We start from the raw sequence: 15,236 nt of genomic DNA, 5'->3' as shown, positions 1-15,236 counted from the left end.
CTTCCGACTTCGGCTCAGGTCATGATCTCGCGGTCTGTGAGTTCGAGCCCGGCGTCAGGCTCTGTGTTGTCAGCTCAGAGCCTGGAGCCTGTTTCAGATTCTATGTCTCCCTCTTCCTCTGACCCTCCCCTGTTCATGCTCTCTCTCTCTCTCTCTGTCTGAAAAATAAATAAATGTAAAAGAAAAATTAAAAAAAAAAAGAATGTGCCAACTCACAATAAAGACCATGTGAGGAAGCATTTAGAAGGTGGCTTTGGAAGACACCCAAACACGTTGACATTTTGATCTTGGTTTTCTGCCCACCAGAACTGTGAGACAATATATTTTTGTTGGTTAAGCCACCCAGTGTGGTATGGCAGCCCCAAAAAACTAATGCACTAGATTTTACTTCTCAAGGTAGAGAGAGTTATAATAACCTCCTCTATCACCTCCATGCCACCTGTGCCAAACGTTGAGTTGAAAATGGTTGATAGAAATCAAGGAAGGGGGAAAACAAGTGTTTCTGACTTTGTGTTGGGATGACACAAGGATGGGATGACAAGTTAGACAATATCTTAAGTACTGTAGTCTACCTGTCAAATGGGAGACATTGGCAGTGTAATACATCTTTCCTTAACACTTACATTTTCATAGACTAGTTCCTCTTCTGGCAGGTGTGGACTCCACTCTGAGTTGGGAGGTTAGAACAGTGGGAACAGCATTCTTTCTGGACCACACTATTTCAAAAAAAGGAAGTTTGAGACCGTGTGGTGAGGGAGTTGGGGGGAAGCAATTGTCAAGAGCAAGTAAAGGGTTGGCTTGGCTAAAATATAGCAAAAACAGTTCCTGTTAAAAAAAAAAGTACTTTCAATTATTTAATTTTTTTTTTGTCTTTTCTTGTTTCTGATGTCCTCCTGCGTACTCCACATTTCCAGCTTCTAGCTACTTACATCATTCTCATTTGCCTTTCTGCTCAACTCCATTCTCCATTCTCCACCTTTTCCCATGGTTTAATAAGCAACTTTTATTTCAGTCTAAGAAGGACTTCTGTTTTCTTTGATATTACCAAGCCATTATAGTCTCCACCCTACTTACCACTATTATACTGTATATGATTGGCTTCTAAAAAGAAGCAAGATGATCTTTTCTATGTAGCGAAAATCCAAGACTTTGAGACAGGTATACAATTCAGTATTTACATTTTACAGTAATTTATACTTTTCTTCTTGATTCATGGTTATTTTTTATTATGAGTATTAAGAGATCATTTATTTTTCTAGTGATCTGTATATATTTGACATGTTTTCTTAGATAGACACATTACAAAATTACTTGAGTAAATCTATATAACATACATTGGTGCTATTTATATATATATTGAAAAAAATTATACTAACCTATGTTGTATTCCAAAATGATTATACATCTGTATAATATTCATATAGTAATATGTTTTATTTCAGATACTTTGTTACTTATAAAACTTCATATTTGTAACATATACATTTTGGTGATAGTTGCACATTTTTCATAAATACTAACAGCTAATTTTGGTAGTAAACACAGACAAGATTCAGTGATATAAATATGGTTTTATTTGCAATCATTGTACATAAACTTCCAAGCTTCTAGACATTAATTATCAGTATTTTAAAAACGCAGATGGTATCTTACAATATCTTTTCATCTCCTACCCACATATTTCAGTATGTTCCTCTGAGTGAACTAGCTACTTTTGGGAAATTTTTAAAAAAAGTAAATCTGAATTCTCAAGTGATCCAAACAGGTCAGTTATTTTATTACAATATAGCAAACCGCTGGTAGGTGACAGTGACCAGTTGAAAAGGTTGAAATGTGGAGCTGTTGAATTGAGACCCACAATAACTGAAGAGCAGATTACTTCCTTCAACTGATGGTATTTGTTCAAAATATCCCTTGAGCTATTAATTTCTGGAGCTCCAGAGACTTGCGGGACTAAGTTTTCTTTTGAAAATTCATGCAGTGGCTTTGTCGAAGGCATTACAAATATTTCATCTACAGATGAATATCTGTAGCAAATATTTATTCGCTACTGATGTGTGCATTTATGCACAGGAAAGTCAAAAGGTGGGAGAGGAGAGGCAGATGACTGGATAATTTAATAGTCAAGTTAGTTTTTAATTTCTGTTGACATATTTTAAATTTGCAGAAAATTCTGTTGCTGAAATAATAGATATCTTTAATGATGTCAGATCACACTTCATGATCTTTTTATGTGATGTCATAGTTAAACGCAGGGTATATTTGTGGATTACTGGAAGACCTAAAATATAGTAAACCAGCTATAATAGTTTACATAAAAAATCAGCAGTTCAAAACACTTGCTTTTGAGAATGTATGATGTTTTGTCTCTCGATGGTTGCAGGAATAAAGATAACCTAGTAATCTATCCACTACTGTTTCACCAAGAAAATGTTTCCATTAAACAAATTGAAGGAATGAGATAAAGATAAATACAATTCATCCAAAAATACATAGTAAACTGGTGAGAGGGTTCAGTTTATATTTCATCATAGTTATATATTTCTTATTTAGTGTTAGAAAATTATTTACAATTATATGTATAGTCTGCAGTTTAATTAGCTTTTCCTTCTATATAATCAGGTATTATTTAACTATCTAAAATATAATTAAGCGATAATTCTTTAGGTATTATTTAATATGCAATAGGTGCACATCAAACATTAATACATCTGTATTTTAGTCAATGACAGAAAAGTTTTGTTGAATAGCACTTACAACATTTGTCCAAACTTTCTAGTGAATCAGTAGAATAACTAGAACTAGGGCCAAGTTCGTAATTTAAGCTTTCTCTCATAGGTCACAGGAGCACATAAAATTGCCAGATAAATAGCTATTAAGGTGAGACCTGAAGTTCCCACCTACAGAGAAAAGTGTGTGCAAAAATGCACAGACTTTGTAATGGTCATTTACAAAAGAAGAATGGATCACAAAATGAGTACTGTCTTTGGAAAATAATTCAGAAAGGCTCCTGGGGTCACCTAAAATTTTTTTCAAGGAATCGATTCCTGAAGATATGGAGTCCTTTTGTGTAAGGATTTATAAAGAGTGATAATTATTTAGATCAATGAGATCTGTGTAGTTGGGGAAGAACCAGGCATTTGTTCACATGTTTAAGTTGCATGAAAAATACTATTAAAATATTTAGTGCAGGTACAATAATAGGCAAATTTCATTCATTGATTTCATAATGAATGAATCTTATGTAAAAGGGAACTTGTGTTGTGTGTGTGTATTTATGGTGCTTAAGACAGTATAGAAAAGTATAAGAAAGATTTATCTATAAAAAAATATCCCATTGAACAAAATTACTTGTCTATATCAACAAGAGTATGAATTTGGTTTATAACACCATTTGGGAACAAGAAATATTCTATTTTATTTTTCATTAAATAAAGATAAATCTAGCTCTACTTCTACTGGCCACAGGTTGTTGGAAATTCCATCTCATAAATACTTTATGGGTTCTTTCCCTCTGTCTAGGTATGTAAGATTCTCAGTGGGGCTTTATATGGTACCTGGAGAATGGAGGAGTTTTTAATTCACCATGACTGTTGCTGAGATATGTCTTGTCCAAACTCTGTTGGCCTTTCTGGGGTGTTAAACGTCTTTCATTGTGCTAAATATGGTCTTAGGGATTTTTCCCAAAGTGTCACACCATTAGTCTTTTCCTACCACTTTTTTTGCACACACACACACACACACACACACACACACACACACTCCTGTTACCCATAAACCAAGAGGTCCTTTTCCTCCACTACTTTCTGCTTCCACTGGTGCAAGTTCTAGTCTCCAGCGAAGTGCCCACTACTGTTCATCTCCATGCAGCTCTCCTCAGTATTGGAAAAGCATCTTTCTGTTCTTGGGTGGGTTCAGTTCTGCTTAGTCTACTTATAGCAACAGGCTCCCATAATCACCGTATACTACCCTCAAAAACCCTATGGTACTTTGTAGTACTTTTCTATACCATAGATCACATAGAATATGATTATCTTTGCCATGAAGAGGAAACAAACTTTCTCTCTGTCTGCCCATCCCAAGGCTGAAAGGGTCCACATTATTATACTCCTATACACCATTCAAAACATACATTTATCATGTTTCTCTCAGATTCCAGCTGCTGTCTGTGGCACAACAACACTGGAGCTGTAAATGAAGAAGTCTAGACTTGATACAAAACTTTCCTGGATTAATGTCAGAAGAAAAGAAAATCATTTAACTCACTATGTCAACATTGAAAATGAACTCCACATTCCAATGATTTTTATTCCAATCACTTAACATTCTATATTAGCAATATTTGCACAACAGAGTTTTGTACAATATATATGTTTTTTATAGTCTTAGCTGAACCCTCAATACTGTGAGAGATTTTTTTTTCATATTTTTCAAAACCTTGCATTTCTGTCAGCAATTGCAGCATAACTTTTATTATTTCTCAAGTTTCAAGAAACTCTAACAACAATAAATGCTTGATAAATTCCTGTTGAATAAGTAGACAAACGAATAAGAGCTATTTCCTTTCTTGAAAATTATTTACCTCTATCTTCTACATATACCTTTCCCAATCCATAAGAAGTTTAAATCCCTCTTTTCACTCTGTTAAAACAATATTTAGTTTTCATTTATTTGTTTATATTATTACTTTCTAACATGTCTATTTGCATTTTTTTCTCACCAAATTTTAATGCCATGAAATAAATAATATGGCATGAAAATTATTTATATGGTTAAACCTAGGTCAACAGAATGTCAAGGATGTAGACTTTGAGTGGCCATACACCAAAACATGCAAGAAAATAGATTTAAGGGTAGAAAACTGGTAGTAATTGACACCATTTAAATAACAACAAAATAATTATATTAATATGCTGCATTTCCTCATTACCCTCAGGGCATTTAGCCCAATGGAAGACTTATTAGAGCAAAAGCAGAGATACCTGTTGAGAGAACAATTAAAAATTGTGTTTACCTATACCTGAGAAACATGGAGTGATATTCTCATACCCTAGTGAAAACAGTTAATGTAATGATACATGTTGAGAGCATGTTAGTTTCTGCACATAAGTGTGTGTGTGTGTGTGTGTATGTGTGTGCATGTGTGTGTATTTTAAGATTAAATTCCTTTTTATCAGGTAGTAAAACTGATCACACAATAGCACATATTTACAAATAAGAACATGGGAGGAAAATAGGCTTTAATGTATTTCCTAAATAAAGTATATTTTCAAAATTAATATCAATAATTATGTAAATAAAAAAAAATAAGACCAAGGATTGAAAGTTTATGGAATAATGTCTTTTTTTACCCCAACTCTTTTGCATTAAGAAAAACTCGGTTTTCTCAGTTTTTTTAATGTTCATTTATTTTTGAGAGAGAGAGAGAGAGACAGAGCATGAGCAGGGGACGGGCAGAGAGAAAGGGAGGCACAGAATCTGAAGCAGGCTCCAGGCTCCAAGCTGTCAGCACAGAGCTGAACGCAGGACTGGAACTCGAGAATGGCGAGATCTTAACCGACTGAGCTACCCAGGCACCCGGAGAAACTGTGTTTTCAGATTAGCACTTGCTTGGACTGCCCATTTTGACAAAAAACAAAAAAAAATTTTTTTGGTGTATGCTACATCTGGCTTAAAAGATAACAATTTCAAACATGAATTATACTCATCAAGCTAGGTTTTGGCATGTCCATTATTTCCACTTTTAAGCTATTCTTTGTAAGTAGCCATTTTGAAACTCTAACCATACAGAATTAACTGTAAGATTTTTTTTTTATGTCCCAAATCCAACATTGTGAAACTACGTCTTATAGCTACTTAGTGACAGAATGACAAATGAATGTCCTATTCATTGTAGTGAAAGATGACTGACTTAATGAACCATGTTCCACTTGTCAAATAAGTTTCTTCCTCTGTATGTCTCTTTACATATAAAACTATTCTTTAAAAGCGCAGTATAGGAGAGAGAAAGAAGTATGTGACTCCTATCTTTGCCTTCTAGAATAGCTATCTACATCAGATAAAAATATTGATTATCCAATTTATTATTTTTATTGCTAAAGTTATAAGTATTTATATGCCCTGTAAGAGTATATACATTATACTAATAGGTTCAGTAACTTCTCATTGTTTTCTGTTGTTCCCTTTGTTGTTTTATGAATCAACATGTGACATGTTTTACTAATTCCAGCTGTTCAAAAATCTATTATTAATATTGTACTTCTCTTTTCTACAATAAAACAAAACCCATGTTACAAATATCTAAACTTTAACATAATGGCCTTGGGAATATAAACCAAAGAAAAGTGGTCAGTTAATGGAAGTTGAAAAATAACTGTTCTTATTGTTACGATTTTATTATAGAGTTTAAGACTTTTTTTTTTTTTTTTTTTTTTTTTTTTTTTTGCTTAAAATTGATTGATATCTTCACAAGCAGAATACACCTTTTTTTATACTGGAAGGAATTTTTTATTGGAAATTTTTATAATCCTAGAGATGAATATAGTGCAAGAAATTACATAAAGTTAATTGCTTTTTTTGCTGTAAATGCAGAAAAGGTAAAATGATTATTTTTACTCATTATATACTGATAGTATACATTTTGTAAGGTCAAATCTCGTCTCACATTGTTTCTCATTTACTCAAAAAAAAAAAAAAACAACCACATAGCTTTAAATATCACTAGGGAAAACCTCAACTAAAAATTATACTTTAAAACTATTACTGGAAAGGGGCGCCTGGGTGGCGCAGTCGGTTGAGCGTCCGACTTCAGCCAGGTCACGATCTCGCGGTCCATGAGTTCGAGCCCCGCGTCGGGCTCTGGGCTGATGGCTCAGAGCCTGGAGCCTGTTTCCAATTCTGTGTCTCCCTCTCTCTCTGCCCTTCCCCCGTTCATGCTGTGTCTCTCTCTGTCCCAAAAATAAATAAACGTTGAAAAAAAAATTAAAAAAAAAAAAAAAAAACTATTACTGGAAAGATGTAGAAGTCTTTCCCCAAGTTACATTTTCCTCCACAGATCCTTCCTTGGTAATCTCCACCTCCATTCCATGTTGCTGATTTCTTCTGATGGCAGTTAGATCCTCAAAGAGGCCCAGGCTCAGAACTAAGCAACATATTTGATTCTTCCTTCTTCCTTGCTTTTTTCATCACATATTAACATGCAGTATTTTCTGGGATCCTATTTTCATTCCTATCCTTGTCATCTTGTTGACTTCTGAGTTCTTATATCTTCAGTTTTATGTAAGGCCACTGTTTTCCACAGCTCCCTACCTTCCTTCCCAGACCCCCTTCTCACCATTAGGTTTGATCTTGAAATTTTTAATAAGTAATATGTCCAAAGTTAAATTCTTTGCTCAGAGCATGAAGTGTAAATATCTATTTGCTTGAAGCAATACATACTAATAATAAATGCACCTTATGGAAGAGTTAAAGGAACAAAAACATGAATAAAGCTGTGTTGCTCTTGCATTTCTGAATACTCTTTTTTTTTTTTTTTTACTGGAAGAATCAGTTCAAAAATAATAGTTATAAAGAATCTCAGTAACAATCATACTGCTAATGTACTTAAATAATACTATACCATTGGACTGAAGGTTTTTCTACTTTAATTTTAAATTAAAGGACATCATTATTAAGAAACAAAATTTTTCATCTCATGAACATCTTACCAGATAAATTGGAGAAGTCATCTAAAAAGATAAGCTTTCTTCAACATTTTGTAGAGTGCAGAGTTAGGTTTATGTATAGAGATGATAAACTTCTCATATGTATTCTGTTATTTTATTGTTTTGTTTTTTTTAAGTTTAGTGATTTTGAGAGAGAGAGTTGGTGGGGTGGGGGGCATACACATAAGTTGGGGAGGGTCAGAGAGAGAGCAAGAGATAGAATCCCGAGCAGGCCACGCACTGTCAGTGTGGAGCCAGACGTGGGGCTCAACCCCAGGAGCCATGAGATCATGACCTGAGATGAAACCAAAGGTCAGAAGCTCAACTGAATGAGTAACCCAGGCATCCCTGTATTCTCTTATTTTAAAGAATTAACCCAAAGTTCCAATCTGGGAGCATCTGGTTGGTTCAGTTATTAAGCCTCTGACTCTTGATCAGGTGAGGGTTCCTGAGGCCCAGGAGCAGTCTGTTCTCAGCCCAGGGCAGGTGCCCAGACATGTGGGAGAGGGACAGTGGCCTCTCCCAGAGCAGAGACCATATACTTGGACTGACTGGACCTGATTTTCAGGATGGGTAGAGAGTAAACAAGTAGCAGAACTCAGAAGTCAACCTTAAAATTTACATTCAAAGCTGATGTAGAGTTGGATGGAAGGAAAAAAGACAATAAATAGACATTGTGCCTACCTAACAATTTTGCTAAGGGCCATTTTCTCCTTGTTAATATCAATTTATTTTCTACAATACAGTGCTTTACCAAGATATTGGTCCATGTATAGAATTTTAAAAGTGGTTTAATTTTATTTCCTATTTTGTACTTAGAGCTTGGATTAAAGTTTTAGATTATGATTTGTGAAAGTACTTAGAAGCCAGAAATAAAGCAGTTTTACTGTTGCAATGATAGATTTGATGGCATTTCAAAGTAAATGTTGCCTATAAAGACAGTGAGAGTGGGCAAAATCTGGGAGATCAGCTATAAACTGTCAGCAGTTTTTCACCTTTTCTCCCCAAATTCGTCGATGAACTCCTAAATTCTAAAAATTCCAATTAAAGACTTGAATGTGTGTGGAAATTGATTAGTTCACTTACCCATGTGTTATTCGTTCATCTGTCAATAATTATGTAATTTCCAAGAAGGGTAGGGGCATCATTTTGTCCCTATTTCTTCCTATTTTGACTGCTATTTCCTTTTAGCCTTATATAGTTCCTAGGAATTAGTTGATAATATTAAATATTTATCAAATGAAAAACAATAACCATGAATAAAATTTTTTCTTATGTTTAATATATCAGAAAATGTGCAAAGTATAATGACTTCATTGTACATGTACAAAGTACATGACTTCATGTTTTACTCTTCATATTTATTTAATTTTTAAATTTTATTAATTTTTCAATTTTAATTCCAGTATAGTTAACATACAGTGTTATATTGGTTTCAGGTATACAATGGAGTGATTCAACAATTCTATAAATTGCTCAGTGCTCATCATGCTTAATTTCTACAGTGACTTCTTTAAAAAGCTACTGGTCTAGGCAAATGTGTCAGGCAAAAAGTAGATGAGGAATGCAGGCATTTAAAGAAATAAATTGTTGTTTACTGTAGAGTTAATTAATTTATGAGAGTAGCGAGCATTTTAAGTCTAAGTAAATATATGTTTTCTTACTTATCACTCCTATTTCAAGCCAAAAAAAAAAAAAGCCTAGATTATGAAAAATAGACCCTACCCAATTTTAATTGAGCAGGGTTTATCATTACTATCCACCACTGTATTAGTTTTCTGTTTCTGATAACAAATTCTGGTTACAAATATAACAGCTTAAAACAACACCCATGTATTGGTTCATAGTTCTGTATTTCAACCTCATACAGAGAGTAACTGGGTTCTCTGTTCAGGGTATCAAAAGGCCACAATCGAAGTGTCAGTCAGGCTGAGTTCTTGTCTGCAGAACTTCTATAGACTTCTAAGTTCGTTCTTGTTATTGACAAAATTCAGTTCCTTGTGGTTATAGAACTGGGGTCACTGCTTGCTCACTGTCTGCTGGAAGCCACTCAGCTCGTAGAGCCCATCCACATTCCTTGAATCGTGGTCCCTCCATTTTAAACAAACAACAGTGTGTCACAGAATCCTAGACTTCTTTTGTGACAAACTGGAAATCAACAAACAAACAAAAAAACAAAAACAACACTCTGCTCTTTAAAGGTTTTTATCATTGCATCAGGCCCATCCAGATAATCTTTTTATTAATTTTAAGTCAGTTTTGTCATATAACCTAACCCAAGCACAGGAGTAAAATCTGCCAAGTACACAGTCCTGTGGATTGATTAAGGAGGTCATGTACACTAGGAGGAGGGAAACTTGGGGAGCCATTTTGGAATTCTATCTACCAAAACGGTCTTCCTTTTTTTCTAACATTTTTTCTCATTTGTGCTCATTGATCAATAGACTGTTTAAAAAAAATTTTTTATTGTTTTTTTTTTTTTTTTAATTTTTGAAACACAGAAAGAGATAGAGTGAGGGCAGGGGTGGGGCAGAGAGAGAAGGAATCCAAAGCAGGCCCCAGGCTCTGAGCTGTCAGCACAGAGCCCGTTGCAAGGCTCGAACCCACGAGACATGAGATCATGACCTGAGCCAAAGTCAGACGCTTAACTGACTTAGCCACCTAGGTGCCCCGACCACTAGCTTAGGTTAGTCATAGTTGTCATAGTACCTAGTAAGGTCTTAATCTAAATAATGGCTATCTTTATTGTCATTGCTTTAAGTTTTTGTCTTCCTTTTTAAACTGTAAGCATCTCCTGGCTTCATTACAACTCCATGTTGACAATATTCCTGGCACTTAATCCTTCCCTAACTACACAAAATATATGCTTAACAAATAATGTATTATAGGAGGAAATGAAAGCAAACACTAGAGAAATCATATTATATAAGAGGCTTCTAATCAGCCTACTCTCATCCTTGTTCTGATTCTTCATGTATCAAGCCAAATGTTACCTTTCCAGCTTATTGCAACATTGCAGATGGCCTCCCCAATTACTTCCAGCGTCATCAAGCTCTTTATTTACTTCCCATCTCATCATTTTCTGTAGTGATGTTTTTTGCATATTTATTTACTTATGTGCTGTTGTCTGACTCCTACTAGGATATAAGGTCCTACCAGATGGGTACTTTTTATATTTTTCTTATTGTGTCTCTAGAGTTAAACTAACCCCTGGTCCATAATAAGTATTCAATAAATACTAAAAGAATGACTTATAGACTGGCAGAACTGTCCTACAGGGCTTGGGTGCAATTTTTCTTTGCCCAATTGGTAACCTGAGCATTTAAATCTTTCAAAATGCATTGCAGAAGTTTTCCAACATTTTTGACAATAATTTCAATCATAGCAAAACTATAATCTGCAATCTCCACTCTAATTACACAGTACATTTACCTCATACTTTGTTCCCCCCCAAAATCAGGAGTGTATTGTGCAAATTAATTAACAAATGTAAGGCATCTATGGGGAAAATTAATTAAGAATTAAAAAAGGCATTCTAGTAACAGCTGTGCTCAAAAAGTTGGGGCGGAGGTAATTTTTACACCAAGAATTTCATATAAAAAATCCTATTATTATTCTATTTTTTTTAGCATAAATGCTAATTTATGACATCAGTATCTTTCTGTACAATTCTTTTGGACATAATCAGTTACACAAAGTGCACTGGTCCTTGTGTTTGACCTTTAATAGTTGTGTTGTGATGTGAAACATATTAGTCAGCATCTCCCTGTGTTCTTCCTTATCATGTGCTAGAAATCCACTGTAAAAGCAGTATGACATGAATTACTATTTGTAAAGCATTTTGAGCTTCCCAGAGCTTCCTGTGCCATCACCAATTATAACTCCAAGCATGTTCTCCTATTTCCATTGTCAGATGGAAAGTGACAGTTTCTGCTACTTTGCAGCTTGATAAACTGTCTCCTAGAAAACACCTTAATCAGCATAAATTCAGGTTGTTGTGGGTTCATTTTTTATAAGCTAAATGTCCTGATGTAATTTTAGGTATCCTAAAATGTAATTATTTAGATAGAAACTTCAAGTAAATAAATCCTTGATTCATTTTCTTTTAAATCCTGAAAACTCAGTGCCCTAAATGCTGCTTTGGTAGAAAAATCATTGACAGCTGCAGACTCCTGCCACTTGAGACAGATTGAGAAGTGCACAACAATTTTTTTAAAAATCTCCATTCGTTATTTACCAGTAATTACCTTCTACTGGCTCTTCTGTCAATACTTACCCATTTTGTCTATCAAATTAACTGATTAATGCTAAGTAACTTTTTAAGGGTTTTGCTTAAAATAGTAAATCTTAGATACTCTCTTGGAAATATGTGTTATTCAGTATCTTAGAGTTTTCCTGTCTTATGAAAAATAGCTGAAATTTCATTTATCTCCTCATGTGGACCTTTATTTTCTGCCAACATGTGCATTTCTACATTTTTCCTCCACCCTCATCATTTACTCATGCTGAGATCATTGTCTTTTAAACTTCACTCTTTCAAGATGTTCTTGCACTGTCCCTTTTGAGCCTTCTCTCTACATTCAACTATATTCTACTACAGTCCCTATGAATTTTAAGAATAATCACTTTTCACACATCTGCCTAATCCAGCAGCCTGTGAAAATCCCTGTCCTTCTCCTCCAGTTTATCAATTAAGGCACTTAGAATTACCAAACTAGACCTCAATAAGTGATAACAGAAATTGTGCCAACCAAGATTAAATCACAACAGCCTTCTCTCCTAAACCTCACTCTTTAGCCCTTATTCTGAATTCCACATTAGCTTTTAACCAATAGAGTAGGCACTTGGTTGAGAGCCTATCTTTATATGGAGTATATAGTGGATATTTTCACTTTCACCATTGTAACTTTGCTAGGAAAAAACATGTCTTCATTTGATGGCTTTGATGATGTGTTGAGAAGTGTAGGTGGAAATTCAATGTTAAAGGACTTTAGAGTGGATGTTTCTAATGGATTTGCTATTGTTAGGTCAGCATGGAAGGAAGACTTTTGAAGTCAGTCAGCATAGCTAGGATACTCTGAAATCATTCCACTCTGGACATAATATAACAAAGATCTTTGACCTTCATTGTAATAGAAAGGATTCTTCTTCTCTCAGCTCCATAAGCTTATTAGTAAAGTCTCAGTCTGTCAGTTCAAATGATAAGAGAACATATATAAGATGGTTAGTATAAGGCTAGTATATACTTGTTTCTGAGATCTTTGCCATTAATAAGACAAATAATGTTGACCAGTTGTTTCACATTTCTATTCACAAATTATTTAAATTCAAAAATAAAATATCAGACTACCAGTATTTTACAGTAACAGTCATAACTGCCTTTTGACATAAACCTAGTTTGACTCTGAGCCAAGCAAAAGAACAACACATTTAAGATATTTTTTTTAAAAGTCTGGTAAAAGAAATTTGTGTTGTTGACCAAAACTTCTTGGTAACTTCCCATGGGAAAATAAGTTCTTTTGGAGGACAGTGCTGAATAGCTTGGCATATGCTGACACTTTGTTACAGTCTTTTCAATAGCAGAATCATTTCCAGGCCACCAGACACAGTGAATAATTCCTGAATGTGCTACATGTGGTGTGGCCAAGATGACAGTACTGCCATCTGGAACAATAACAAAATTTCCTCAAAACAGACATCCTTTATGGACAGATAACTCATGCAGATCATGTGTCAAGGGCTTGATTTCTTCAGACATTTCCCCACTGGACTTTGCAGTCACAAGCAGAAGGACATTCATAGCAATGACATATTATTACAAATAAGAAATACATAAACCATACTCGATTGATTTTTAAAAAATATTTATAGATATTAGACAGGGTATAGTATCCACTGGTATTTAGGAACAGGTACTCCATCAAATGTAAAGAGATCACACTGTTATTTGGCATGGAAAAAGAGAAAGTTCACCAGTGACGAGGGCACCACAGGACACTGAGAAGATAATAGTAATAACCTGAAGCAACTAAGAAGTCTTACCTCAACCTGTACCACCAAACATGAATGCAGCAGCTCATCACAATGTCTCAGTTTAATTCCACTTCAACAGCATTGTTTTATTGTCTAACTGGTTTAGCTCCCTGCCGGGAACCCCCATATTTATTTGATATCCCCCAATTGATTTTTCTTTCATGTTCTCTTTAATAATCAATTTATTATTCAGTGGTTTTCAAGAATTTTACTAACTTAACATTTTCTTTGTATTAAATCAATGTAGAAGGACTAAACTATATAAAATATCTGATTGATTAAATCAAGAATGAGATGCATGCTTTCCTGACAGGTTGGATGGTTCTGTAGTCCCTGAAATTATATCCATAGCATCCTATGGCTCCATCTGGTTCTTTTTAAGAAGTTCTGCCCTTGCTGTGATATTTATGTAGTCACTTCTTTTTCTCCAGTGTGAAAGAAACCCTGTCACAATCTTTAATTTCCCAGATAATGTTCTGATGGTCCGACATATGGATGTTTTGGACTAGGCTATTGACGTAATAGAACACAAAGTTTGTTTACCATTCGTAAGTAAAATAAACAAAAATTCAGATTAAAGAAAATATACGGAAGATTACAGGAAGGAAGAGTGTGAAATTTAATTATACTCTTCCAGTTGTCAATAAGTATCTTTGGCTGTGTAACTTGCCCAGTTCATAAATATATGTGTGAAATATTGCCTTTAGACATACATGTCTGATTCTTGTATCAGATTCCCTTTTACAGAAGTGACCTGTAAAATTTTGTCTAGATAGAATATGTTGTGTCTCTATTGAGTCTACAGTTGTTTTCTTTGGCCTACTTGATATACAGAACAAAAATAGGATGCTGTATGTTTTTCTGGCTGTTGGAAACTTACCTTGAGAGCGTTTTTTGGTTCAGTGATTGTGCTGCACATTCAACCCACAATTCCCTGTTCCCAGAGGCCAATAGCACACTGATAATGAAGAATTGGATATAAAGAAAATTATGAAAAAGTTCTAAACAGAATTCCATTTGTACTAAACACATTATATATTAGCATAAAAATGGTATATAATGAAAGTAATGATATTAAGATAAATTTTCACTTACTAAATATTTATAATATACTATTTGCTCTTTACTTCAATAACAAGTTATATTATACAACATCAACTTAAACATATGATAATGTATTATAGTCTTATAAAATAATAATTATTTTATTATATTTGCTTTGATAATGTGCAATAAATATTTACTTAATAAGCCCAGTTTTTTAGTAATGCAGATTGATAGAAAACACATGACAAATAAATTGCCACTGAATTTAACAAATTCTTTAGGAGTTAAGTTTATATCTGCTTTGGTATTAAAGAAATGACACATTGTTCATTGAATTTATTATAAAATCCATGCTCATTACCGTGGACCATAAGCCCAGTGTGATCTGGCTTCTTCCCAGATTCTAATTTCACCTCATAATTTTCTCACTTATTTGTCAGGCTCTAGCCATCC

The 15,236-nt window shown here is 34.3% G+C and overlaps 1 protein-coding gene and 1 long non-coding RNA gene across 4 annotated transcripts in view; one reads left to right on the top strand and one right to left on the bottom strand.

Moving 5' to 3' along the window:
* The window catches only part of GRID2 (glutamate ionotropic receptor delta type subunit 2), a 1,475,947-nt gene that overhangs the window by 558,222 nt on the left and 902,489 nt on the right, over positions 1-15,236 (top strand). The window lies entirely within an intron of this gene.
* On the bottom strand, positions 11,920-14,696 carry LOC123595299. Its single transcript, XR_006711117.1, has 2 exons — positions 14,617-14,696; positions 11,920-12,889 (listed from the first exon to the last, which is right to left on the bottom strand). It is a non-coding gene; the product is annotated as an uncharacterized LOC123595299 (long non-coding RNA).

Source organism: Leopardus geoffroyi, chromosome B1, assembly GCF_018350155.1.
Source record: "Leopardus geoffroyi isolate Oge1 chromosome B1, O.geoffroyi_Oge1_pat1.0, whole genome shotgun sequence".
NCBI classification, from domain to species: Eukaryota; Metazoa; Chordata; class Mammalia; order Carnivora; family Felidae; genus Leopardus; species Leopardus geoffroyi.
The sequence above is the reverse complement of the archived record's forward strand: the minus strand, read 5'-3'. Positions and strand labels throughout refer to the sequence as shown.